This window comes from Bubalus kerabau, chromosome 12 (genome assembly GCF_029407905.1).
Source record: "Bubalus kerabau isolate K-KA32 ecotype Philippines breed swamp buffalo chromosome 12, PCC_UOA_SB_1v2, whole genome shotgun sequence".
In the NCBI taxonomy this organism is placed as follows: domain Eukaryota; kingdom Metazoa; phylum Chordata; class Mammalia; order Artiodactyla; family Bovidae; genus Bubalus; species Bubalus kerabau.
This window is the reverse complement of record NC_073635.1, coordinates 84,121,217-84,148,954: the sequence shown is the minus strand read 5'-3', so window position 1 is coordinate 84,148,954 and position 27,738 is coordinate 84,121,217. Positions and strand designations below refer to the sequence as shown.

Sequence of the window (27,738 nt, the reverse complement as noted above, 5' to 3'; positions counted from 1 at the left end):
AACTTACTTTCAGGGCAGAAATAGAGATGCAGATACAGAGAATAGAATTGTGGACACAGCAGGGGAAAGAGAGGGTGGGGTGTATGCTAATGAACATAGCATATATGTCTGCCTACGGCTGATTCACAATGTTGTTACAGCAGAAACATATCCATTGTGAAACAATTATGCTCTAATTAAAAATAATCATTAAAAAGATGTGGTGGTTTGGTTTGAGTTGCTTTTGCTGTGAACCCAATCCTGAGCAATGGCTGGGACAAAGGAAGATAAGGGTCTTGCATTCTTGACATGAGAAATACACAACAGCATCTCTCACACATGGAGGACTCAGAGAAATGTCACTCAACAAGCACGGCTTCTGAAGGCTAACATCAGATAATTAATAACGCTGCAATATATGTCGATGGTGTCATTTATTTATCCAGTATACGTATATTTATTCCATGCCTACTCTGTCTCAGGCACCGTGCTGTATGCACACAACAAATGTGGCTCCTGTAACGATTCAGTGAAGGAGACGACAAGAAAGGAATCAGGGCATAAACAAATCCATAATTTCTGATTTTCACAAAGAAGGGAAAGGAGTAAAAAAAAATTGAGAGCTTGAAGCAGGACATAAGGAGAATATCTGATTTAGTTTTAAAAATCAGGCAAGATGTCTCCAAGAAAGTGACAGGTAAGTAACCACGTGAATAAACACATGGGCACCCTTGCTGTGCATTGATCCATGATGTGCTCTGTTGTAGGGTGCATGCTGAGGTACAAAGTGCACTTCTCTTCATTCAGAATTTTTCCAACCCATTCATTGGATGGTCAGAATCTAAAAATGAAAAGAGAGAGCGCTGTACATCCCATCTGCATTTAGGGGACATGCTAAGTCATTTGGTTGTGTTTGACTCTTTGCCACCCCTTGGGCTGTAGCCCGCCAGGCTCCTCTATCCACAGGATTCTCCAGGCAAGAATACCCAAGTGGCTTGCCATGCCCTCCTCCAGGGGATCTTCCCAAACCAGGGATCAAACCCCAGTCTCTTGCATCTCTTGCAATGGCAGGTGGGTTCTTCACCACTAGCGCCATCTGGGAAGCCCATTTAGGGGGTGCAATTGAAAATTCTGAAGCATGTATAGTATCATATATGAAACGAGTCGCCAGTCCAGGTTCGATGCACGATACTGGCGGCTTGGGGCTGGTGCACTGGGATGACCCAGAGGGATCGTACGGGGAGGGAGGAGGGAGGAGGGTTCAGGATGGGGAACACGTGTATACCTATGGCGGATTCATGTTGATATATGGCAAAGCCAATACAATATTGTAAAAGTAAAAAAAAATAAAATAAAAAAATAAAATAAAATAAAATAAAATTAAAAGAAAGAAAAAAAAAAAGAAAATTCTGAAACTAGAATCTGCGGTTTCCTTAGACCTCTATTCAATAGACACACTTTCCTTTATTGAGTCCTGTTTTTATAAGAAGATCTATAAATTTTGAGAAGCAAATCAAAAGGGAATAGCACATTTGGAAGAACATACACATTTTGGCTGTGTGAAAGATAAATGCAATGTGTCTTCCTTTGATCAGAGAGGAGCCTCTGAAGAATTAACTCCACAGTCGGCACAGAGGGGTAATTCGTTCAGCATCTTTGAATTTCATTCTGACTTTTTAAATGACGCACGCTCCTCTGATATTTTAAAGATCACTTGTCATTACATGTTCCTAATTTGTCATTTGATAGATTCAAACAGCCCTGAAGAAGCATCTCTGATTCAAAAGAATGATTCTTTAATTTCAGGCTCCCCTCTACTTTCCGTCAATGTGGCAGGGCGTCCCAGCTGAGCTCAAACCAAGATTCCGTTTGAATGTTTGTGAAACGGGGAGGCTGTGCAGCTCTCTGGCATATATTTTTATGATTGGCTCAAGGGCTTTTAGGAGTGTTCTCTGGATTTAGGGGTGGAAACAGATGGAGATATGTGCAAAAGTGTGATATACAGAGAGTGGGTGGAGGGAGCAGAGAGATAAACAGAGGCAGAGCGAGATGCAGAAAGTGATGAAATGGCTTTTGACTGCCCACATGGCAGATTCTTTTTGTGAGAGCTCTGTAGTGAGACTGAATGTATTAAGGTCCTCCCGAGAACTGGCTCTTGCAATTTTGGAGGGTGAGAAGTTCAATGAACTTCTCTCTACAAGATGAAGACTCAGAGAAGGCAGTGCTGTGATTTAGTCTGAGTCCAAAGCCCTGAGAGCCATGAAAACCTGTGTTTGTTCACATCCAAGTCAAAGAACTGGAGAAGATGGGACAAGAGGTCCCAATTCAAACAGGCAGGCAGGAAGCAAAGGTGATTAAATCATCATTCCTCTAACTTTTGTTCCATTTGATGACTCTCAATAGATTAGATGATGCCCACTCACATTGGGGAGATTAATCTGCTGAGTCCACAGAGGCAGAACTAATGAAATCTAGAAAAATCCCTCACAAGCACACCTAGAAATAATGCTTAATCTGGGCATTTCATGGACTATCATGTTGACATGAAAAATTAATATCACAGTGGTGTTAGAATCAGAAGTATTTTAACAATAACAAGTAAACTACAACAGTAAAACCTTTCCAGAAGCAGTTAGGTCAGGATTATAGAAACAAGTGAAATCCAAATTTGAGTTGGGGTTAATGCTTCCTTTCTCCATCTTGGAAACATTGCTGTTTTGTTTCGTGAACTTATACTCTGAGGGCTTCCCTAATGGCTCAAATGGTGCAGAATCTGCCTGCCATGCAGGAGACCTGGGTTTGATCCCTGGGTTGGAAAGATCCCCTGGAGAAGGGAACGGCAATTCACTCCAGTGTTCTTGCCTGAAGAATTCCATTGACAGAGGAACCTGTCAGGCTACAGTCCATGAGTTGCAAAGAGTCAGACAAGACTGATCAATTAACACACATACATACTCTGAGGGCTCATATACCAGCAGAGGCAGAGGATGGTAACTTGCTGAAGCCAAGACAGATGATATCGTGTGGAAATTATCAGAAACACATGGAAGTATCAATTGCAAATCTCAGAGCAGATTATTTGAAACCACCAAGAGTCCCTGGTGCTGAGTTCCTATAGTTATAAAAGGTAGGATCTAGTAATTAACAATGTAGTCACTCAGTTGTGTCCGACTCTTTGCAACCCCATGGACTGTAGCCAGCCACTTTCCTTTGTCTATGGAATTCTCCAGGCAAGAATACTGGAATAGGTAGCCACTTCCTACGCCAGGGGATCTTCCCGACCCAGAGATTGAATCCGAGTCTGCTGCATTGCAGGCAGATTCTATACCATCTTAGCCAACAGAGAAACCCAAGTTCTACTAATTAGTTCACAACACTTATGGAAGTACTGCTTCTTCATACATTGATGGTAAAAGTATAAAGGAAGAAACGTTCTCATGACCCTGGGTTGTGTGATAACAAACTTCATTATCATACCCAAGTATAAATGAGGAATAGGGAGGATCATTTCAATAAGTTAATGGTGAATCAGCAACAAAATCCAATTGATTCACTTCTGTTTTCACTCTTCAGGTAGTTTGTTGACTTTTTACAGATACAGTCACAATTTAAAAACATGATATATGAAGTAATCTTCCCATGTACTTTTTAAATGCCACGTGATTGATGCTTTTAATGAAATTATAAAAAAAGATGTTTCCAATAATGTATTTAAAACTTTAAAGTGTAGGATTTAATCTTGGTATCCAATTTCATTCTTACCTTATTAAAGACACAAATCTGAAAATCACCAATTAATTATGTGACATTTTTAGGTTACTTCTACTCTTGACTTCCTTGAAATAATTGGGTCAATTTATTTTACCACCTTTCTTCCAAAAAGTTGACTTAGGCTTTGTTGTATGTTCAGAAATCAAATACTAACCTAGCAGAACATATGAAAAAATGCAAAAAACACAAACGAGTTGTGAAGGACGATGTGTATTTTAAATGCTCTCAACATTTTTGTCCTCTCACCTTTACTCCCAGAAACTTTCCTTTCTTTTCCTCCATCAAGTTGTTGTTGTTATTTGGTCTCTAAGTTATGTCCATCTCTTTGCAACCCTGTGGACTACACCACACCAGCATTCTCAGTCCATGGGATTTCCCAGGCACAGTTATTGGAGTGGGTTGTCATTCCCTTCTCCAGGGGATCTTCCTGACCTAAGGATCCAACCCACATCTCCTGCATTGGCAGGTAGATTCTTTACCACTGAGCCACCTGGGAAGCCCCTCCATCAAGTGGTAGAAACTGTTTCTCCTCTTCTTGAACTTGGTGGATCATATCTTTGTGATAGCTACAACTAATAGAGTAAAAAAGAAGCAAGGCTATGTGACTGAATTTAGACCATAAAATGGGATAGGACTTTTCTCTCTGTATCTTATATTTATTGTGAAGTTTAAGACACGTGGAGAAACCCATGGGGAGAGGAAACGAATTCTCAGCCCTCATCTTTAGCTGATCTCCTGGTCATTAGCCAGTCAAAACTGTCTGATGAGAAATAGACCATCTTGGAAATGGATCCTCCAGCGTCTAGGAAATTATCTCAGCTGATGCTGCGTGCACTGCCACTAAGCCAATAGAACTTAATATGCAACATATGCCACATATTATAATAACATATTATATAGGCATATGTCACTATCGGAAAAGACTCTGATGCTGGGAAAGATTGAAGGCAAAAGAAGTAGAGGGTGGCAGAGGATAAGATGGTTAGATAGCGTCAGCAACTCAGTTGACATGAATCTGAGCAAACTACGGGAGATGGTGAAAGAGAGGGGAGCTTGGTGCTCTGCAGTCCCTGGGATCGCAGCACAACTTGGTGACTGAACAACAACAACACATATATCACAATATTTATAATGTCATACAGCATCCATGGCAAACTCTTCTGCTGGGTGTGACTGGACAAATACTTTTGAGTCTTTGCAGAGTTGACTTCTTCCATCACCAGGTTCCTCACTCATCATTTCTGTCCCCTGCCAATCACCCTCCTTCACATCTCCTCAATCAGCTTACGCAAGTTGACCACTGTATTCTATTGGCATGCATTTTAAGTGTTAAATTTCAGGAAAAGGAAGGAAATTGATTGCATATGCTATGTACCAAGCACCACTAAACGTTTTACTATTAAATTAAAATTATTTCAGTTTTACTGTCTTTTATTTTGTTTTGTTGTTGTGGGTTGCTTTGTGGGTTTATTTGTTTTGTTGACAAACAAACTTTGTAGATCTTTGAAGTACAGAACAAGGGTTTTCTTTTTCCTAGTGTGGGTTCTGTAACATCCCTCCTGCAAAGTTCTACTAGTAGATGTGGTGGGGGGTTGGACACTCCTCAGTACATTCAAGCTTAAGAAGGTTATTGAAAAGAACTTGAAGACAGGGTGCTCACTGAAATATTAACCTTATGCCTCTTCCCATTGCTTAGAGAAGTAGTCTCAAAACAACTTGCTCCTGTCACAACAGCAGAACATAAACAGAACTTACATGGTCCCCATACTGTCAGGAAATAAGAATTTGAACATTGGTATATCTAGTTACACACTTAAAAATATATTACTAGCAATTCAAATATCATCAATTAGTGATATTGTCTCATCATTATAGAAGTATATAAATAGAATGTCTAATATTTTGTTCCCATGCTTCATTAAAGAACACCCTCTAACTTGGTTTAGAGAAATCCTTGGGCATCCCTCATGGCTCAGCTGGTAAAGAATCCAGCCACAATGCAGGAGACCTGGGTTTGATCCCTGGGTTGGGAGGATCCCCGGGAGAGGGAACAGCTAACCACTCTAGCATTCTGGCCTGGAGAATTCCATGGACCTTATAGTCCATGAGGTCACAAAGAGTCAGACATGACTAAGTGCTTTCACTTCACTTCATTTTCCTCCGTTGCTTGGTGGCTGTTGTTGCAATGACTGTGCCATCTGTGAATAAGGTTTTCTTCTTTATTTCTCATCATATATGAGTGGACCAATAAGTATTGTTTCTTTAAAGCATTCATGTATTCCCAATCTGCAGTGAGATTGTAATGACTTTGGAGCATTCCCCTAGATAAACAAACTATGACTTAGTCTGTAATCAAAGTTATTATTTAGCTTATGGAAATAATATATGGAATGAAATTCTGTTCCCATCTTTTCAATTCTATATTATCTTTCTACCTGGGAAGGCTCGTAATAGTATAGATGATGCTATCAGATGTGGTATTTCAATGGCATCAGCCATTTCTGTGTGTGTGTGTGTGTGTGTGTGTGTGTTAGATGCTTGATCGTGTCTGACTCTTTGCAACCCCATGGATTGTAGACCACCAGGCTCCTCTGTCCATGGAATTCTCCAGGCAAGAATACTGGAGTCCATTGCCATTTCCTTCTCCAGGGGATCTTTCCAATCTAGAGATTGAACCCTGGTCTCCTACAGTACAGGTAGATTGTTTACTGTCTGAGCCACCAGGGAAGCCCTCAGACATTTCTAACCATTCAGATTCAGTCTTAACACGTATACAAAAGCATCACATATAAAAAGAAAGAGAATTCTTTTAAACTCTTGCAGCAAGCAAGTCAATGGGTTTCCTTCTGGCCAAAACAATCCTAATATTTTACTTACAACGCCATAAAATTAAATTTGCCCTTCTTTCACTAATTCCATATTGTTTATAGCTTCCTTTTAGTGGACTTTCTAGTGTGTATGCAGTTTTGATCATTTAAATCATAGATACATGTAAACTGTTTTCTAGAACTAGAGCCCATGTTTCCTCTTTCGAATATACTATTTTGTGTTTCATATTTGAGCTTTATGAAATTGCTATAGAAGTTGAGACAACTTTTTGGATTCATATAGTGGATAATATTTTATACTTATTTCAGTAGTACTGACTGTCAACTGCTATAATTTTAATCCCATCTAAAAGCAACAATCAAAAACGATGTGAGTCACTAAAGAAAATAAATAGCTTAAATCCACGGATGTGGTGTACGTATCTTTTTTCGGTTCAACTTTGCTGAATTTGTCATCTAATCTTTTCTAAAATGCACAGCAGGAACTTTACGAGGTCCCATTAGAAGCAATCACTGCATGATCAAACGTGGGGAAAAAAAGGAGCTTTGTATTTTCAAACGGAAATAGGATTTAAAGAATAACCTATGATCAATGGTTTGTTATTTCTCTTTAGGCCTTAAACTTTGGTTTCTCTTATGATTTCTTAGGCTATTAAAGCTTCAGATGTTTATTGACTAAGTCACTAAGGTGTACAAAATTAGCACAGAGAGTGTTTGAAATAATTTAAATATTGTTCCAAGATTTTTAAGTTTAGAGTTTATTAAAGAGAAAACAGATATTTTTAAGTAGTTAAAGAAGACTATAGTGCTGAAAGTTTGTTTAGTAATGTTAATAGTTTAGTATTTTCAAAGTGGAGACATCACCAGAAATTCTGTTCCTATACATGTGAAAGGCAACATAATATTGTAAAGAAATTGTCCTCAAATTAAAAATAAATTTAAAAAAAGTAAATAAGAATACATATTGGCAAAAAGGCGTATGCCATAACCCTACTACAGTGTGTATGTGGGCATATTATCTACATATTCCTCGATTTCTCTCTTTCTCTCCATCTTTCTATCTACCTACCTATCATTTATCTATCTAACTATTTTTCTTTAATCAATTTATATCATCTGACTTACTATATAATAATCATACCATTGTACAATCTAAATTTTGTCATTTAACCCTATTGCACAACTTTAGATGGATATAGTCTAAAATAAGGCAGCTTTATCCAATAACTGTATCATGTCCATCCTGATAATATGTCACTTTGTTACAATGCAACCTATATTTATTTTGAGGAAACTAAGAAGCTTCACATACTAGTAAAAAGCCATCAGTGATTTGTAATCTTTTAGGTGGGGGAGGTTCCTGACTCTATATTGATGGCTACTGACTGAGAAGGGTAGTGGCTGTTGAAGGTGAGGTGGCTGTAGCAATTTCTTAAAATAAGACAAAAATAAAGTTTGTGCATCCACTGACCCCCCCTTTGACTTGAACTCTTAAGTACCACTGTTCAGTTCAGTTCAGCCGCTCAGTCGTGTCCGACTCTTTGCGACCTCATGGCCGGCAGCACGCCAGGCCTCCCTCTCCTCCAGCAGCTCCTGGAGTTCACACAAACCCATGTCCACTGCGTCGGTGATGCCATGCAACCATCTCATCCTCTGTCGTCCCCTTCTCCGCCTGCCTTCAATCTTTCCCAGCATCAGGGTCTTTTCCCAATGAGTCGGCTCTTCACATCAGGTGGTCAAAGTACTGGAGCTTCAGCTTACACATAAGTCCTTCCAATGAACACCCAGGTCTGATCTCCTTTAGGATGGGCTGGATGGATCTACTTGCAGTCCAAGGGACTCTCAAGAGTCTTCTCCAAAACCACAGTTCAAAAGCATCAATTATTTGGTTCTCAGCTTTCTTTACAGTCCAACTCTCACATCTATACATGACCACAGGAAAAACCATAGCCTTCACTACACAGACCTTTGTTGGCAAAGTAATGTCTCTGCTTTTTAACATGCTGTCTAGGTTGGTCATAACTTTCCATCCAAGGGGTTAAGTGTCTTTTAATTTCGTGGCTGAGGTCACCACCTACAATGATTTTGGAGCCCTCCAAAATAAAGTCAGCCTCTGATCCACTGTTTCCCCCTCTATTTGCAATGAAGTAATGGTTTTTCCAGTAGTCATGTATGGATGTGAGAGTTGGACTGTGAAGAAAGCTGAGCACAAAAGAATTGATGCTTTTGAACTGTGGTGTTGGAGAAGACTCTTGAGAGTCCCTTGGACTGCAAGGAGATCAAACCAGTCCATTCTGAAGGAGATTGGCCCTGGGATTTCTTTGGAAGGAATGATGCTAAAGGTGAAACTGCAGTACTTTGGCCACCTCATGCGAAGAGTTGACTCATTGGAAAAGACTGATGCTGGGAGGGATTGCGGGCAGGAGGAGAAGGGGATGACAGAGTATGAGATGGCTGGATGGCATCACCAACTTGATGGACCTGAGTTTGAATGAACTCCAGGAGTTGGTGATGGACAGGGAGGACTGGCGTGCTGCAATTCATGGAGTCACAAAGAGTCGGACACAACAGAGTGACTGAACTGAACTGAATGGGACCAGATGCCATTATCTTAGTTTTCTGAATATTGAGCTTTAAGCCAACTTTTTCACTCTCCACTTTCACTTTCATCAAGAAGCTCTTTAGTTCTTCTTCACTTTCTGCCATAGAGTGGTGTCATCTGCATATCTGAGGTTAATGATATTTCTCCCGGGAATCTTGATTCCAGTTTGTGCTTCATCCAGCCCAATGTTTCTCATGATGTACTCTGCACATAACTTAAATAAGCAGGGTGACAATATACAGCCTTGACATATTCCTTTTCGTATTTGGAACCAGTCTGTTGTTCCATGTCCAGTTCTAACTGTTGCTTCCTGACCTGCATACAGATTTCTCAAGGCGCAGGTCAGGTGGTCTGGTATTCCCATCTCTTTCAGAATTTTCCACAGTTTATTGTGATCCACACAGTCAAAGGCTTTGGCATAGTCAATGAAGCAGAAGTATATGTTTTTCTGGGACTCTCTTGCTTTTTTGATGATCCATCAGATGTTGGCAACTCGATCTCTGGTTCCTCTGCCTTTTCTAAAACCAGCTTGAATATCTCGACATTCATGGTTCATGTATTGCTGAAGCCTGGCTTGGAGAATTTTGAGCATTACTTTACTAGTGTGTGAGATGAGTGCAATTGTGTGGCAGTTTGAGCATTCTTTGGCATTACCTTTATTAGGGATTGGAATGAAAAGTAACCTTTTCCAGTCCTGTGGCCACTGCTGAGTTTTCCAAATTTGCTGGTATATTGAGTACAGCACTTTCACAGCATCATCTTTTAGGATTTGAAATAGCTCAACTGGAATTCCATCACCTCCACTAGGTTTGCTTGTAGTGATGCTTCCTAAGGCTCACTTGACTTCACATTCCAGGATGTCTGGCTCTAGGTCAGTGATCACACCATTGTGATTATCTGGATCATGAAAATCTTTTTTGTACAGTTCTTCTGTTTATTCTTACCACCTCTTCTTAATATCATCTGCTTATGTTAGGTCCATACCATTTCTGTCCTTTATCGAGCCCATCTTTGCATGAAATGTTCCCTTGGTATCTTTAATTTTCTTTAAGACTTCTCTAGTCTTTCCCATTATATTGTTTTCCTCTATTTCTTTGCATTGATCACTGAGGAAGGCTTTCTAATCTCTCCTTGGTATTCTTTGGAACTCTGCATTCAAATGTGTATATCTTTCCTTTTCTCCTTTGCTTTTCACCTCTCTTCTTTTCACAGCTATTTGTAAGGTCTCCTCAGACGTCCGTTTTTCTTCTTTGTATTTCTTTTTCTTGGGGATGGGCTTGATCTCTGTCTCTTGTACAATGCCACAAACCTCCATCCATAGTTCATTAGGCACTCTGACTATTAGATCTAGTCCCTTAAATCTATTTCTAATTTCCACTGTATAATCATAAAGGATTTGATTTTATCATACCAAAATGGTCTAGTGGTTTTCCCCACTTTCTTCAATTTAAGTCTGAATTTGGCAATAAGGAATTCATGATCAGAGCCAGAGTCAGCTCTGAGTCTTGTTTTTGCTGACTGTATAGAGCTTTTCCATCTTTGGCTGCAAAGAACATAATCAATCTGATTCCAGTGTTGGCCATCTGGTGATGTCATGTGTAGAGTCTTCTTATGTGTTGTTGGAAGAGGGTGTTTGCTATGACCAGTGCGTTCTCTTGGTAAAACTCTATTTGCCTTTGCCCTGCTTCATTCTGTACTTCAAGGTCAAATTTGCCTGTTACTCCAGGTGTTTCTTGACTTCCTACTTTTGCATTCCAGTCCCCTATAATGAAAAGGACATCTTTTTTGGGTGTTAGTTCTAAAAGGTCTGGTAGGTCTTCATAGAACCATTCAACTTCAGCTTCTTCATCATTACTGGTCAGGGCATAGCCTTGGATTACTGTGATATTGAATGATTTACCTTGGAAATGAACAAAGATCATTCTGTCGTTTTTGAGATTGCATCCAAGTAATGCATTTCAGACTCTTTTGTTGACTATGATAGTAGTAGATATAATGATCATATGAGTTAAATTCACCCATTTCAGTCCATTTTAGATAGCTGATTCCTAGAATGTCAATGTTCACTCTTGCCATCTCCCGTTTGATCACTTTTAATTTTCCTTGATTTGTGGCCCTAACATTCCAGGTTCCTATGCAATATTGCTTTTTACAGCATCAGACCTTGCTTCTATCACCAGTCACATCTGCACCTGGGTGTTGGTTTTGCTTTGGCTCCATCACTTCATTCTTTCTGGAGTTGTTTCTCCACTGATCTCCAGTAGCATATTGGGCACCTACCCACCTGGGGAGTTCATCATTCGGTGTCCTATCCTTTTGTCTTTTCATACCATTCATGGGGTTCTCAAGGCAAGAAAACTGAAGTGGTTTGCCATTCCTTTCTCCAGTGGACCACATTTTGTCAGAACTCTCCACCAAGACCCATCCGTATTGGGTGACCCTACATGGCAAGCTTAGTTTTATTGAGTACCACTGTTGGGTTATTAATTAACCTAATTTGAATGTTTCTATGTTTCGTGAAGTAAGAAGGCCCCAAAAAAGGAATGGAGATGGGGGAAAACATGTTGGTGGAACAGTTAAAACACATACATTTATTGACTAACTTTGCTGTCTTTTATGTACTAGGTTGATGCTCCTACCCAAGACAATTATGATAGTAATGTCAAATATCGCTGATCTCAGATGACCTTAACAAATGTAATGAAAAAGTTTGAAATTGAAAGTATATCAATGTTCATTTCTTCACATGCCCAACTAAACCAGCTTTACCTACAGTTGAGAGGGGATTTTAAAAAGCTGTAGATTAACAATTTTCTTAAATACAACTTTTGATTTTTACTCACTTATTCAATATCTAGATTAAAATATTTTGTTCTGACAGTGGTTTACCTAAAGATCCTGTGGAAACAATTTTGAGCTCTCAAATATAACAATTATGTGTTTTATGTATACATAAAACACATATAGATGACATCAAATATCAACTTGATTATAATACAGATCATTTCATTTGCAAATCTTACTTCTCAGAACTAAGGGTGTTTTCTCAAAGACAGTGTGATTTTGTTTGTTTGTTTTGGTGCCTATTTCACAAATTGTGAATGAGAAGGTTGGGAAGGGGTAAAAGGAAAGCTCTATAGATTCAGAAGGAAAATTGGGAACATAAGATTATCAATTGTATGCTCATTTTACCCAAATGCTTCGTATTATCCCTTGAACAACACTGCCATTGCTTGAGGAGTGTGTGTGTGTGTGTGTGTGAGGAGAGACTTCAGAATGTACAGCCTTTCTATACTAGGTGTTACCTTGCTCTTAAGAGAACATATTTATGCTGTGCTGAATTTCATAGACATAAACACATCTAGAAATGTCTGTATCTCAAGTGAATTTAATGACAAGAGAAAATGGTCTTTATACAGCATTTGCTTCATCCATAATGAATGCAAACGGGGTCAGATCTAGTCACCAAGTATAAGCCTTTTATTTTAGATTTAGTATATGACAGGAATTCATTTTCTCTCTAGAAATGTGATGCTAAATATTGACCATTTAAAACCTAATAAGATGCTGAGTGGAAGAGATTAATACATCAGATGTATTAACATTGCAAATGTCTGTGAATGTTGCAGGTTGCCATCAGAGCACGGCTTTTATTTGACCCCATGGTACCAGTATGGTAGCTGCTGCTCTAAGCTTAGCTCATCAAATCTGATGAAATGTCATGTACGACGAGTCCATTATAAGCACATCAACTCTTGCACCTGCAGTTTGCAAGTTTAGACAGTTATTCTTTCAAAGAACTCTTAATGGGCTTTAGCGTTTGATAAGCTGTGAACTAGTTTACCCAGGACAAGGCTCTTCTAGTCAAACAAGCGTGTTTCCTCTTCTAATGTAAAGATCACAGCAAACTCAAATAAAGCAGTGGCACTTATATCAAATGCTCTGTATATTATGTACAATATATATTTATTATATATTTATAGATATCCAATATAAGAATCCATTTACTCAAATAAAATATACAATCAAAATGCCAATTCTATCTATTTAGAAGTAAAGAAGCCTCTAATAATAGCTGTAGTAGCAGCAGAACTTAGAGTAGTAGTATTGCTAATATTAGTTGTACCAGATTTCCTTATGGAATACTTAGGTTAAAGGAAAGGCTGGCAGCGTCAAGATAGTAAACCTCACAGCAACTCTCCGTGTAGGTACTATTTCCCTTCCTACAACCAAGGAGATTAAACTCCAAATAAATCAGTTACTTTTGACAGAGTCATGGATTTAAGCAAAGCAGACTCACGTTTGGAACCTGGAAGCAACTAGTTCCACAGTTCCCCAGCTACTAAACCATCCAGATAGCAATGTGCAGTTTGCTACTCCTTTCTGCCACGCCAATTTTATCTGTTTTCAGCTCTGACTGAGCATTGAGACTGTGAAAATCAGTGTGTGTCTGAGGCAACACTGCCAGGGTCAGAGCAATTGCCCAGATGTTTGCTACCTTGGACACCACGTAGCAACTTCCCAGCATCTTCAGGAATACATTTTCTTATGCTAAGTGAAGACTGGAAAGAAGTAAAGACACACTGAGGTTTTGACCTAATGTCTTGGTCTCAGCCACTCCTGGTAGACATAGTTCCCCAGGGGAAAACAAGTTCTTCATTTATACTCTCAGTCTTCAAAATAATACAGTATCTTCAACCACCTACTCATTTAATATATGTTCATGATCAAAGCAAGTTCCATTTTATGATGCAATGACTCAAAAAATGATTCCACCAATTATAAGCAAATTATAGTTCCAATCTTTAGATTCCAATTCATTTGTGTTTTAAGGACATGTTTTTCTTAGATATAAATATTTGGAATGTATACTCAATGTTTTCCCTCTCTAATTTTTAACAGAATCAATGAGTGATGTGACAATCCATTCATGCCCGCAGGCTTCAGTTATTCTTTTCTTACATTTTAAGTCTTCCTTTTATTTCCATAGGGCAGATAGGGGAAGGAGGTCTGGGTAAATTTAGGCAGAAACACCTGTTCTCCAACCCCAAGCACAACAAAGAGTCAGAATTCTTCCTGATCTTCCCTTTGAGTGCCTGGTGTAAAATATACAAGAAGGCACCAGTCGCTCTAGGTCTGCAGCATTAAGGGCTTCATCCTGTCTCAGGAGCCCACAGTGGACTTTATACAATGCACTATACATTTCTAGCTGTATCTTACCAGGTTTTATGGCGTTCAGGGAAGTCTTTTCCAGATAAACAAATGTCCAAGTCTTGCGTCTCCCTGCAGATATATGGTTCTCAAGATTGGGGGCTATTTGATTACTCAGAGATCTCGGTTCCAAGTTGATTTAAAGGGAATTGGCTTACTGTTGTAAGGGAAAGAGCAATACTTTCTTGCTCTTCAAATATCCAAGCTTTTAGTCTGTGACAGACACAGGTATACAGCTATAATACAAGCTTTTAATAGTTAGACCAGGTTGCTGGTGGCACAGAAGAGGGACACTGGCCCAGCACTCAGGGGAAACTCTCTTTAAGAATTGATTGTTAAAGGAAAAAAAAATCAGAGAAGGGAGAGTCCCAAGGAGAAATCTATGTGTAGAAACCTGTTCTCTTGGTTATAAGAAGTTGGGTTATAAGAATAAAGGGTTCTGCAAGTGTTAATGTGGTGAGTTTTATAGCTTACATATATCTTGATTATATGTGCAAATGATGCATTCAGGAGACTGGCCAATGGATGCAAGATGACTGCTTAGCACTTTATAACAGCAGCACAATTGTAAAGTGATAAGAGAGTGTGTGTATGTGATAGTTGTCATTAATGAGGATAGAGAATAAGGACCAATTTCCTTAAACCTTAGAAAGTAGCATAATATTTAGAGATTGCCTGGAGGAAAAGGATAAGGTGATAAATGCCTCCAGATTCTTGGATGGAGATAAGACACAGAGAACGACATGAGCAGGTTTGTACAAGAAGAGGATGGATTGGGGTTTTGATGTATGAAACTTGAAATGTTCATGAAACATAAAGGCCTGTATTGAATAGATGGTCAAGTTCATCATAATTCAGAAATTCAAATGAGTTGCTTGGGCTTGAAGATGGAGACTTCCCAGTCTCCATCATAAATGTGGTGGTTTGAAGGGTAGAAGTAGGTGGGATGATCAAGGGATGATGGATCAGGAGTGAAGAGTGGAATGCTAGGACACCATCTTGTAAATTCCTGAAGGAGCTAAGCGGAGAGGCTCAGATACTAGTCTGCGGAAAACAGTGATAAAGTCCAAAACATCACCAGAGCATCCCATAGAAACCCAAGGAACAGAGCTTTACAATCCACTTTACAAAATAGATAATAGAGAGCTCTAACAAGAGATGGACTTAAAAAAAAAAAAAAAAAGAGAGAGAAAGAAATAGAAAAAGCTACTACCTCTAACAAGTAGGGGGCCAAATTAGTAAAGGCAGTTTGAGTAGCCTGCTGTGGGCAGAAGTCAAATTTCAAAGCCTAGAAGACAGACCAGAAAGTGAGCAAATGAGGACAGACTATATTTACGAGAATAAGATGATGACATTAAATAAAATTCAACTTCTGTCCGAGAGTATTACAATGATGATGCAAGAAAGAACAAATGTCAGAAGTGCCAACAGCTAGAATTCATTCGTATGCACGTGCATAAACATTCCAACCTGAATTCAAGTCCTGGGTTGATCTGAAAACTCCAGCCACCTCTCTCCCCCTGATTTGTCTCTTCCCATAAATTCCTCTCATATTGTTCATTCTTCTTTACCCCTGCTTTCCTTCTCTGCCCTCCTTCCTGCCTTCTCTCCTCTTACCTGCTCTTCCTCTCTCAGCAGTTTCATTATGGCTTTCCCTTTTCCTATGACATACATATAAAACTGATATATATTTTAAAATAAATTCTTTAAAGTTGAGGAAATCAAGGGAAAATGAAGGCTAACTTATGTGGATTGGTTCATTAAGAAGTCAGCTGCAAAGGGAGGTGTGGACTAAAAAGTGTTCTCCGTGAGGCCAGATGATATCAGTCATGTGCAGTGTTTTCTTCTCCTGGGAACAGATGAATTTGATAAACCATCACTATCTTTTTTTCCAAAGCTTGGTAGTACAAGGCTCTGACATTCCATCTGATGACAAGAAGGAAAGGAGTCAGAAACCAGTAATACTCTGCAAAATCCCTGTGATGTCTTTCTCTACCCAGAAATGCTGTGTGCTTAGTATCGTGAAGTTTCTATTTAAAAAACAGGCAGGGAGGGACACACAGAGACACACACTTTCTTCCTCAGCCTCAATCTGAGAAAAGCTTTAAAAGTATTGTTGATGTTCTGGACTCCTCTCTGCTTCAGCTGAGCGTGGACACTACCAGCAACGCTAAAAAATGAGGAAAACCTCTGACTCTATTATCCAGATTTGACAATAGGATCCTATGCATTTGTGCACAGTCAGTATTATTAAATGTTCCCAACTCAGGCGGATTCTTTACCAACTGAGCTAGCAGGGAAGCCCTTAAACGTTTCATAGAATCCTGAAAAACAGTGCTTAAAATATCGGGGGTTTTTTGTTGTTGTTTTTTAATTTGGCAGGCGTTAGTAGGCAATCACTAGTGACCTTCTGTTTGAGCAAGATTTTAGTTGACTGTGGATGAAATAAGGAATGACAACACAAAAACAGCCATTCTAGCATCACCCATTAAAAAGGTGAACTGAGAATGAAAGAGAAGAAGCACATTTTCTCCGGGAAAATATCCAAAGAAGACGGACCTTTTCCTTTCCTCTCTTCCTGCTCTTCCTTCCTTCCTTCCTCCCACCCCGCTCTTCCTTCTTTAGCTGATGAGAGAAGAGGAGAAGACATCAGATCAAGAGCAGAAATTCAAGTTTTTCTATGGACAGAAAGAGGAGCATCTCTTACTCTGAGGTCAGCAGGAAGCAGCAAAGGATGAATCAGAATCCTAGAAACTTTAGGAAGTTTGGAGTTGTCATATTTGATGGCCTCTGTTGCTTCAGTCACATATGTTACAAAGAACTATTAAAAGTATGAGCATCGTGGGGCTGGGAAATGAGGAGCATAAGACCAAAACTGTAGCTGAGCAGGTGAATAAAGGTGGAGGACTGAGGAAACAAATCAATGAAAGTCATCTGAAATGCATTCATTATTGGATTTCATGACATTGTTGCATTATGTGTAATAAAATCTTCTGTTTCCTAGTGCGCCTCCAATGCACACTGAGGCCACTGAAACACGCCCATATGAAATTCAATATAAAAAATTCTCTCCTTGAACTTATTTACTCAGTTAAACCAAACAAATAACATTCATTTTGGACTCTGAAAATTCAAGAAGCTAATTTTCTGTCTCTAAATTTTTGGCACACAAATTCTTTGGGGGCTTTCCCAAAGCCTAATTATCAATAACGGCTACCCTCTGTTGTTTCAGGGGCTTAAAAAAAAGTATCTTAAAAATATTTGATTAATCTCACTCTGTCTGCCACATCCTGGAAGGTAGGTCATGCAGGTTTTTTCTTTTTTTCTTGTCTTAGTTTCAAAAAGTGACATTTCATATTTTATGAGAACTAGATGAAACAAACCTCTATTTCTCTGCAACATTTTATGATAGCGACTCTCATTCCCACTAAAAGTGCCTTCTCTCTCTTTCTCCACAACCAAGGTTATAGAGTATCACATCAAGAGATATAAGAGCAGGCAGCCAATTTGTAGAGTCCTGGAACATTACACCAAATACATTGGTGAAACAAAAATCAGTCCCAAATAAGCACACTCATGTACATACATCTCTATCTATAAGATAGCTTTTCATTTACATAATGAAGTCTCAGTGGTTAAAAATTTTGAAACAGAAATTCAGAATCTAAAGCTGTTTTCCTAGAATAAGTTATGTTTAATTTAAATTTTAAGTCTCTCATTATGATCTCATAATAAGTTGTCCATTTCAAAAATAAAAGGAAAACAAATTGAAGAAAATAACAGGAAAATTAAAATAAGGTTTGTCAATTTTTTATCATTGTCTATTTTTTTCAGTGTAAATAAATCAGCAAGTAATCTGGTTTTATCTGGAATTAAAATATGCAGTATATAATATAACAATTCATATATAAGCAGTGATAGAAAATAACATAATGATTAAAAGTAAATTAGAAGTAATATGTGTCAATACAAAGTCAGTTTCTTCCAATTTCTGCTAAATAAACTTTAATTGCTTAAAAAATTTGCTTTAAAAATAATTTATTCAATTATTTGGTGACTCCCCACTTCAGAGTGTCAGATGTTTATCCTACCAACTCTCTTCTATTTCTCCAAGTTGTCAGTTACCTTTATGAAATATCCAATTTAGCCAAACACTTAGGGCTTGGATCACACCCACATCTCTAGTCTGCCCACCATTCCCTCAAGGTCATCATTAGTTGCACAGAATAATACCAATTTATTTCCCATCCTACCAACAAAATGGGGGAAATGGAGACAAAATATTGTAAGGGAAAAGATCCAAAAGTAATATAATAAATGTTTGGTGACAATAAGGAAATATAGGAGAGCTACAGCATACTTGATCTGGGAAAACATCAATAATAGAGATAACACTCCATTGATTTTAGACCTTGTTGCTTAGGAAGATAACTGGAGATAATCAATATCTGTAGCCTCTTTATACTCTTAAGTGCTGTTGACCTCTGAAATACTCCACTGACTGTCCAAACAAATGAGGATATTTCCAATATATAGCAATTCAATCCAGCATGCAATTTTATTTACACATTTTGAAGCCTTCCGTGTTTCTGATACTCCAAGATCAGTATTAGTCATAATTCCCAGTCTCCTGGATGTTCTCATAGTATTATGAACATGTCATGTAATCTCTGTGAGGGCCTTAACAATGAGTTACTCATATTTCCTTTCCAAGTCTAATCTCTTCTTGGTGTGTTCTCAGAGAACAAAAACTCAGGTGATATCAAGGGTGAGAAAACAGAAGGTAAGAAGAAATTTGGTGCCTGGCACATCTGTCACCTGGTCCCTTGATAAGCAAGGAAGACCACGTGCTGAAGGATACGTGGGAAGAGATACTTGTTGGCTCAAGGCTGCCGTCTTATCACTGAGAGTTTCACTGATAGTGGCCTAGGAAGAAGTTCAGTAGAAAGAAGCAAGTGATTTAGGCATTTGAACAATGTGCAAGAAGCAATGTACACAAGGAGTTGGCTGGTTATTGAAAAAGGGTGTTAAGCTCCTATCTTAGCTTGGGCTGCCATAACAAAATAGCAGGCACTGGGTGACTTAAATAACAGAAATGTATATCTCACAGTTCTGAAACCTGGGAAGTCCAAGATCAAGGTGCAGCTGACAGTACTCCTGATGAGAGCTTTCTTTCCGGCCTTAGAGGGCCACCTTCTCCTGCATCCTCTTGTGATGGGGTTAGAGCCCCGGTGTCTTTTGCCCTTCTCAGAAGGCCATCAGCCCTGTTGGATGAGCACCTCAACCTTACGACCTCCTTTAAGCTTCATCATCTCATAGGCCCCAACTTCAAATATCAGGGCTTCAACATATGAATTGAGTGGAGGAGGAGACACAAACAATCTGTACAGAAGACAGGAAGGATACTCTCTGGAGAGAGACAATGAGACACAGAGTGCCGATTACCAAGTCCTTAAAGGCTGACTGTGAGAACTAGAAGCCTCTTTATAAGTTTATTAAGAGGCCCAGATCCCCTTTAGTGGGCTTCCCTGGTTCCTTAGCTGGCAAAGAATCTTTCTGCAATGCAGGAGACACTGGTTTGATTCCTGGGTCAGGAAGATCCCCTGGAGAAGGGATGGGCTACCCACCCCAGTATTCTTGGGCTTCTCTGGGGGCTCAGATGGTAAAGAATCTGCATGCCATGTGGGAGGCCTGGATTTGATCCCTGGGTTGGGAAGATCCCCTGGAGAAGGGAATGGCTACCCACTCCAGTGTTCTTGCCTGGAGAATCCCCATGGACAGAGGAGCCTGGTGGGCTACAGTTCATGGGGTCACATAGAGTCAGACATGACTGATCAACAAAGCCCAGCACATTGCCTTTAGTGAGACAGTGGACAAAGATGAAGAGCAGACTTAGAACCTGAAAGTTACAGATCTCCAAATATATTTCAATATTCAGCCAAAGCCAGTCTTTGGACTGAGGTTTGAAACCCTGCTTAGAAAAATCTGAGAACTAGAAATAAGGTGTTGGACATCTGGATGGATGCCCTAGTGGATTTTCACTTCAGAGACCCCCTGAGATGTCTCTGCTTACAAAAGTGGTTCACCTCTCTTTAGTAAAAATACTCTTTCCCCTTTGATGAATGATAATGCACAGGGAATGAAATTCACTCCTAAGAGCTCATGGGCTGATAACCATGGTTTAATCCCAGCAAAGATAATCTGGCTAATGACCTGCTGGGATTGACAAAAGAGGAATAAAATTATACAATGGAGGACCTACAAGAACTAGTGAGCGTGTGCTTGCAAGAGTATCTTTCTGATTAAATTTCAAGTAAACTTGATTCAGTTTAGTTCAGTTCAGTCACTCAGTCATGTCCGACTCTTTGTGATCCCATGGACTGCAGCACACCAGGCCTCTCTGTCAGTCACCAACTCCCAGAGCCTACTCAAACTCATGACCATTGAGTCAGTGATGCCATCCAAATATCTCACTGGACACAACAATACTTGATTAAGAGGTCTGAAACTGAAGACTGGAAAAGTAAAAGTTCATTGACCTGGTGGCACTGTTTAGTTGCTTCAGTCGTGTCTGACTCTGCGACCCCATGGACTGTAACCCACCAGGCTCCTCTGTCCATGGGATCTTTCCAAGCAAGAGTAATGGAGTGGGTTGCCATTTCTTTCTCCAGGGGATCTTCTTAACACAGGGATGGAACCTGTGTCTCTTGCTTTGGCAGGTAGATCTTTTACCACTGAACCACCAGGAAGTCCAGCAGTTTCTTGGGACATACCATTTTACATCCTGATTGAAACCGTAAGGATGAGCCTGACACACTGGTCGTACGGCTGTTAGAAGCTTCGAGAAAGTGGGAATCATTGCTTAGTAAGGTGTACAGATCTGAGTTATCTGAGTTGCTGCAACAGATGGTGATGGAAGGTAGATGGAGGCTGACCGAGAAGGACATGCTGGAATAGATATATTATGTGATGCCAGAAGGCCCACTCAAGGATTATGTCCCCTAGGGCCATAAAGAGAGTGTATCATTCATCAAGGTAAGAAAGAATGCCATGGTGAGAAAGATACCCAAGTTCAGAGGTTGCTGTCCTCTGAAGGCTAGGGCCAATATTATTAATAAAATGCTTCTTTAAAATGATAGGGTCAGGTTCAATGTTAATATATGCTAGAAGAATCCTTACATATTTGAATTTAACAAATCCAATCTAATTAAATATATCCATATTTAATTATTAAGTTAAATACATATGTGAATATAGAAGTAAAATTAAAGATATATATATGAATTGTAATTGTCATTTTTTTTTCTAACAAGGATATAAAAAGTCAAAAGAAAACTAGATTTTGCCACCCAAAATATAATCTTTCATCAGAATCATTTCATGGAAGGAACAATATTTCAATACCAAAATTTAGAAAACATAATGTCAACTCTTAGGTCCTTAGTAATGGATAAATTTGTATTTAGAAAAATTTTACTGAATTAACCATGTTTCTTTCATTTTGACATGGACCAATAAAATCTCATTATGGAAGAAGGCTGGTTTGCTGACCAGAACTTGGAAATAGCTAAATTAGATTTAGTTCCAAAACAAACCATATGTACCCAGGATAGAGAGCAACCCGGTGCCAAGTGCTTAGATGTGGTTGAAGAGACTCAAATTGGAAGGTCTGAGTTTAAGGTATTTTCTCCCTATTAAAGACTCTAACATCTGCTGGGGAAAAGCTGCCACTCAGCTCTTACTGGAGCTGGTAAAGCAAGACTTCACTGGACACAGGTGAGTGGAAATTCAAATTGGATTAGCTGGCAACAGATCAAAATCTAGACCAGTGAAATTGTCATTAGATCTTGAGGACATCATCTGTTTGACTTTTCCTTATGCATAAGTCATGGAGAAGGTAACGGCACCCCACTCCAGTACTCTTGCCTGGAGAATCCCTTGGATGGAGGAGCCTGATGAGCTGCAGTCCATGGGGTTGCTAAGAGTCGGACACGACTGAGCGACTTCACTTTCACTTTTCACTTTCATGCATCGGAGAAGGAAATGACAACCCACTCCAGCATTCTTGCCTGGAGAATCCCAGGGATGGGGGAGCCTGGTGCTCTGTCATCTATGTGTTGCACAGAGTCGGACACGACTGAAGCGACTTAGCAGCAGCAGCAGCATGCATAAGTCAAGGGTTCTCTTTTCATTGCTGCTGCTGCTGCTGCTCATCAGAATAATATGCTGAAGGAGTAGCACTATTCTATGTACAGAAGAGCAGAATGTTTCTCATCAACTGAGAAAGCATATTCACCTAAATATGCCTAGTCTTAAATATGAGTGCCCTCGAAAAGGGGGAAGGTAATAATACAGTTAAATAATAGTGTAAGTTGGATTTCAATCCTAAAGGAAATCAACCCTAAATATTCATTGGGAGGACTGATGCTGAAGCTGAAGCTCCAATACTTTGGCCATCTTATGCAAAGAACTGACTCATTGGAAAAGACCCTGATTCTAGGAAAGATTGAAGGCAGGAGGAGAAGCAGGCAGCAGAGGAAGAGATGATTAGAGAATATTACTGACTCCGTGGACATGAATTTGAACAAACCCCAGGAGATAGTAGAGGACAGAGGAGCCTGGTGTGCTGCAGCCCCTGGGGTTGCAGAGTCAGACATGGCTTAGGGACTGAACAAGGACAAGTGGAATTAAACCTGTTGCAGGACTAATCCATCAGATTTGGTTGTCAAGTAAAGATTCTGAGCAACTATCTTGCCATATTCTTCTGCTATCTACTTCTCTATACATTATATTCATTTGGGATTCCTAATTTTTGTGTATGCATCCTTTTCCCAAACTTCAGTCTTATAGATGTGTTCTGAATCTATTTTCCAGTTCATTAATCTTAGCTTTTTGTTTGAATTTCCATTTAATTTACTTTCTTGGTTTCACCAACATCTGTAGTTTTCCTTAATTATAATAGCAAATATCATACACATGCATATATTTTTTTAAAAATATACTAGACACATATAAAATGGTGAATCCCTTTCATACCTGCTTATATCACAGGCCTTTTTGTAGCAAGCCAAACCTGTGGTTCAAGAACTAGAATTTGGGGTCAGATAGAAAAAAATTAAAGATGAGTTTGGATTTTGTCCAGTAATGAGCCAATAGGGAGCTGTCCTGATAAAATTAATGTAAAACAGCAACCTTGGTGACAAGGTAGGTGATAAATTAGAAGGGATTAAGACATGAGTAAAGTTAGAAAAATTGTAGAGTCTTTAGTACAGGTAAGGGATTTTAAGAGGCTGAGATAGGAAAATTTCACTGGGGTTAGAGAGGAAGGTGTGGATTAAAGAGACATTTTGAGGTAGAATTGATTTAACTAAGGTTAAATAATGTAGAAGGGGAAGAAGTAATGGATAAACTCCAAGGCAACTGGGGCTTTCATTGTGGAGATTGCCAGAGGGAAAATGTGCTGGAAGAAATTAGGAGAAACAAAATTAGAAAGTCAGTATCATGCTTTGGACTGAGAGCATGTCTACAGGCTATACTGGCTGTTCTGAAGAATAATCATTTTATAAATGAAAACCTGGTCATCAAGCTTCGCAGAAAAAAAATATTGTTAATCTTTCCATTGTCCTCAGAGTAAAGTCCAGCACATGTGCTGATAGAGCCTCTAAAAGTGACTACACTCTCATCTGTTTGTGAGCACTGACAATCTACCATCGTGGCTTCCTTTAGCTATACCTAAATGCTCTGCCTTGTTTATTTCATATCTCCTTTTGCAAAGTTGCTTCTTCCACAAGAGAAGTATTCACCTCAGGTGGAGTGAACCCTTATTTATCAAGACTCACACAGTCGCTCACTCTTTGAAGCTTTTTATTCTGTTCTTTCTCCTATGAATTCCCACTCTCAAGATCAAATCACAAGTTAATTTTGCATGCCCTGAATACATTCTCTATATATCTTTCTTATAAGGAGCTTCATTGAATTCAACGTTTTCACACTTGTTTCCCTCAATAAAGGACAGATAGCCTATTCTATTTGATTTTACAGTCCAATAGCCAGTGTAGATAGGGCATATTAATGTTTGTTGAATGAAGAAATGAACAATTGGTTGTAATTATGAGTCACAGTTTCTGAAGATAGGTTGCTCATTAAGAGAGATATCTGAGTGGCCCTTGAGGAGATAGAACAGCATTTCAATGTGAAAGGAGTTGAATAAGGGCTTCAGATGATGATGTGAAATTTATAGGATGAAGACTGCCCGGGTCCAGCCCCAGCTGATCCAGGGTATTCGAAGGAGAGACGGCATAGGCGAGGGTCAGGAAACAACTGCTTAATTAAATGTTAATTAAGGATATAAAGAATAATAGAACGAGGATAGCTCAGTAGGAAAATTCAGTGGAGAAAAGAGACTGAGTAGCTTGGTTTACGCGGGAGACCAATAAAACTTCAAGACAAGAAGTTTGCACCACTTACGTAGGCTGCAGGCGTCCTTCCATTCTCCTGAAGGAGAGGAGACACTGAGGCCTCCCCGGTCGGATCTTAGAAGCCCAGGCATAATTAGCAAGCATGGCAGGTTCCACGCTCCAGATGGAGACTCAGCCAGAATTTGAGAGAGAGAGCGACATGGGGAGACCAAGTTTCAGTGAACAAGGCCCGCACTTTATTTTCCAAAGTAGTTTTTATACCTTAATGCATAGAGGATAATGGGGGAAGGGGTGGAGTCATGCAAGGACAGCAGTTCCTGGTTCAAATCGAACCCAGGCTTTCAAACTTATCATATGCAAAAGTTCAGGTGATTGACATCATCTTCTGGCCAGGAGGCCTGTTAACATTTTAAGAAACTTATTTTTCCCTAAAGGTGATTATTCCAAAGTCAGGCACCAGCCTCCAAAAAAGCATTGGACAAAGCTGCATTTTACATTTCTATACACCCATTATATCAATCAATACACTGCCAAGGACACAGTAGGTAAGGAGTATGGAGACTTAGCAGCAAACATTGGCTCAATAAGTGAAAAACCCTTCACCAATACAATTTCTAATCAATCTTTTAACTACTCAAAAGAATCTGTGTTTAGACAGTTTAGAACATCTCCTGCCTCTCACAGTTGGGAGGTTCTGAGCAATCACATGTGGCCGGAAAAACCTATTCAGGCAGGCTAGAGGACTTCCAAAGGAGTTTGTAGGTTGAAACACTGTCACACCCAGGAATTATTAACTGGAGCTGTAAGCTAACTCTCTTTTCAGAGAGAGGTAGTGGGGGACAGCCCCCCATAAAGTCAGAGGTGTAGGTGAAAGCACAAAGCAGAAAGTAGGCAGACTCTGGTTTGGGGGTAGATGTTCGAGAATTTCCAGGGGGACTCCTGAGGCTCGATTCCGCCTTTGTGTATGCCGAGCCTCCTTCCTCATGACCTTTGTCATGGGCGGAGTTCCTCACGCTGGCTCCCGGCAGTGATAGAATTCCAGCTGAGCTATTCCAGATCCTGAAAGATGATGCTGTGGAAAGTGCTGCACTCAATATGCAATATGCACTCAATATGCAATATGCCGGCTCCCGGCAGAAGACTAAGAAAAGTCTGAGTTTGTGGTTAAAGAAACGATAAAGAGATCACGACTGAAATATAACTAGGATGAGCGTAGCACTGGGCAGTGCTGAAGCCAGCAGATAAAAATATAATCTGATATAACTCTAGCTGTTTATCTGTTCTATCTATCTAATCGTCTATTTATATAGTTAGTTTAGTGCTCCTTGCTCTTTTTATGAGGCATTTATAGAATATACTCATGAACAGAGCCAATTAAAATAACCCCAATTGTCTACTGAAAATTAAAATTCTCCTACAGCTAAAGTTCAAACAAGGAAAAATAACCTAATATCATGCAACTTGGATCTCTGTGATCTCATACTAGACAGACTAGTTCCTGAGATAATTTAATTACTTTATTCATGTGTGTGTGCTTAGCTGCTCAGTTGTGTCTGACTGTTTGGGACCCCATGGACTGTAGCCCACCAAGCTCCACTGTCTATGGGGATTTTCCAGGCAGGAATACTGGAGTGGGTTGCCATACCCTTCTCCAGGGGATCTTCCCAATCCAGGCATCGGCACAGATCCCCTGCACTGCAGGTGGGTTCCTTAAAAACTGAGCCACCAGGGAAGCCCCCTGTATTCCTAAAAGACATTAACATATCATCTTCCCCCTCCTCATTTTTCTGGATACTTTCACATAGAACAACAGAAACACTTGAATAGGGATTTATTTTGCTATAAAAATAAGTTGTATTGAGATATTTCAATTAAATATCTGGGGAAAAAAGTTTTTTTCAAAGTACTGAATCAGTTCATTTATTTTTATAGTTTAAATTTCGAACTGATCCACCAACTTATATAATAAAACTGTTTTTCATATAAAGATTTTTAAATTAAAACTGAAATAAACACATAATCTCATGAAGACTAGGATAAAATAAACATTTAATGGAATAATTATATCTTAAAAATCTATAATATAAGAAACTAGTGAAGTGTTAATTTTAATTCATTAGTCAATTGAGCTATTTAATTGTATTTCTTCTGAAATGTTATATTGATTGTGACAGAATACCTCTAATCACACAATTGCAGAGACTTACCAAATTACAAATTCTCTGTTCTCATAATTCATTTACTTCACAATATAAAATATCAGTCTTCTAATCATAGCTGTGATGTAGCTCACAACAGCTGAATGTTTCAAAAATAGTTTAGATGACCTGCTACTCATTGCAGCAGAAAAACTTCAAGGGCTTTTGAAATAGGTCAGATCATAATGGAGATATTGAACTTTTCAACTGCAAATAATTAGGTTTTATTTTCAGTGTTCACTGACCTAGCCTGAAATTTAAGGTGATACAGGAAGAGTTTAGCTCCATTTGGCCTTATTTAGCAGGAGTTGTTCACTCTGTGTCCTATTAAAATGGTTATCATCTCTGAAACTTTTGCTGACATCTGTGTTGGCAACTCTTTGCCACAATTTAGGAATCTGAAGTGATCAGTAGCAAAAAAAAGAAAAATGGTTACTATTACTTTCTCCAAAACAAGAATTGACTATTAAACATTTTAGCTTCAGTGTTGCTGCAAAAAACCACAAAAGCTCTAGGGCTTGTTTCTGAAAAAATTTTAGCTAATCATGATAGTATGGACCGTGGTGGCATTATAATTTCCAGTTTAATATTTAGTGCAAAATTAAGAAAAGAAAACAAATCTTCTTAGCTTGATTTCTCTTTTATCCCATGACACAAGGGGAAAAAAAAAAAAAAAAACAGCAGCATCTATTAGACCACATAACATTTATGCTTTATATCAGATTGCGTAT

The 27,738-nt window shown here is 39.1% G+C and overlaps 1 long non-coding RNA gene across 1 annotated transcript in view; it reads right to left on the bottom strand.

Annotated features, from left to right (window-relative positions):
- Positions 1–25,026, bottom strand: part of LOC129624193 (uncharacterized) — a 47,942-nt gene extending 22,916 nt beyond the window's left edge. Inside the window, exon 1 of the long non-coding RNA XR_008700810.1 lies at positions 24,859–25,026. This is a non-coding gene — a long non-coding RNA (uncharacterized LOC129624193). The remainder of the gene's footprint in view (positions 1–24,858) is intronic.
- Between the last annotated feature and the right edge of the window lie 2,712 nt (positions 25,027–27,738).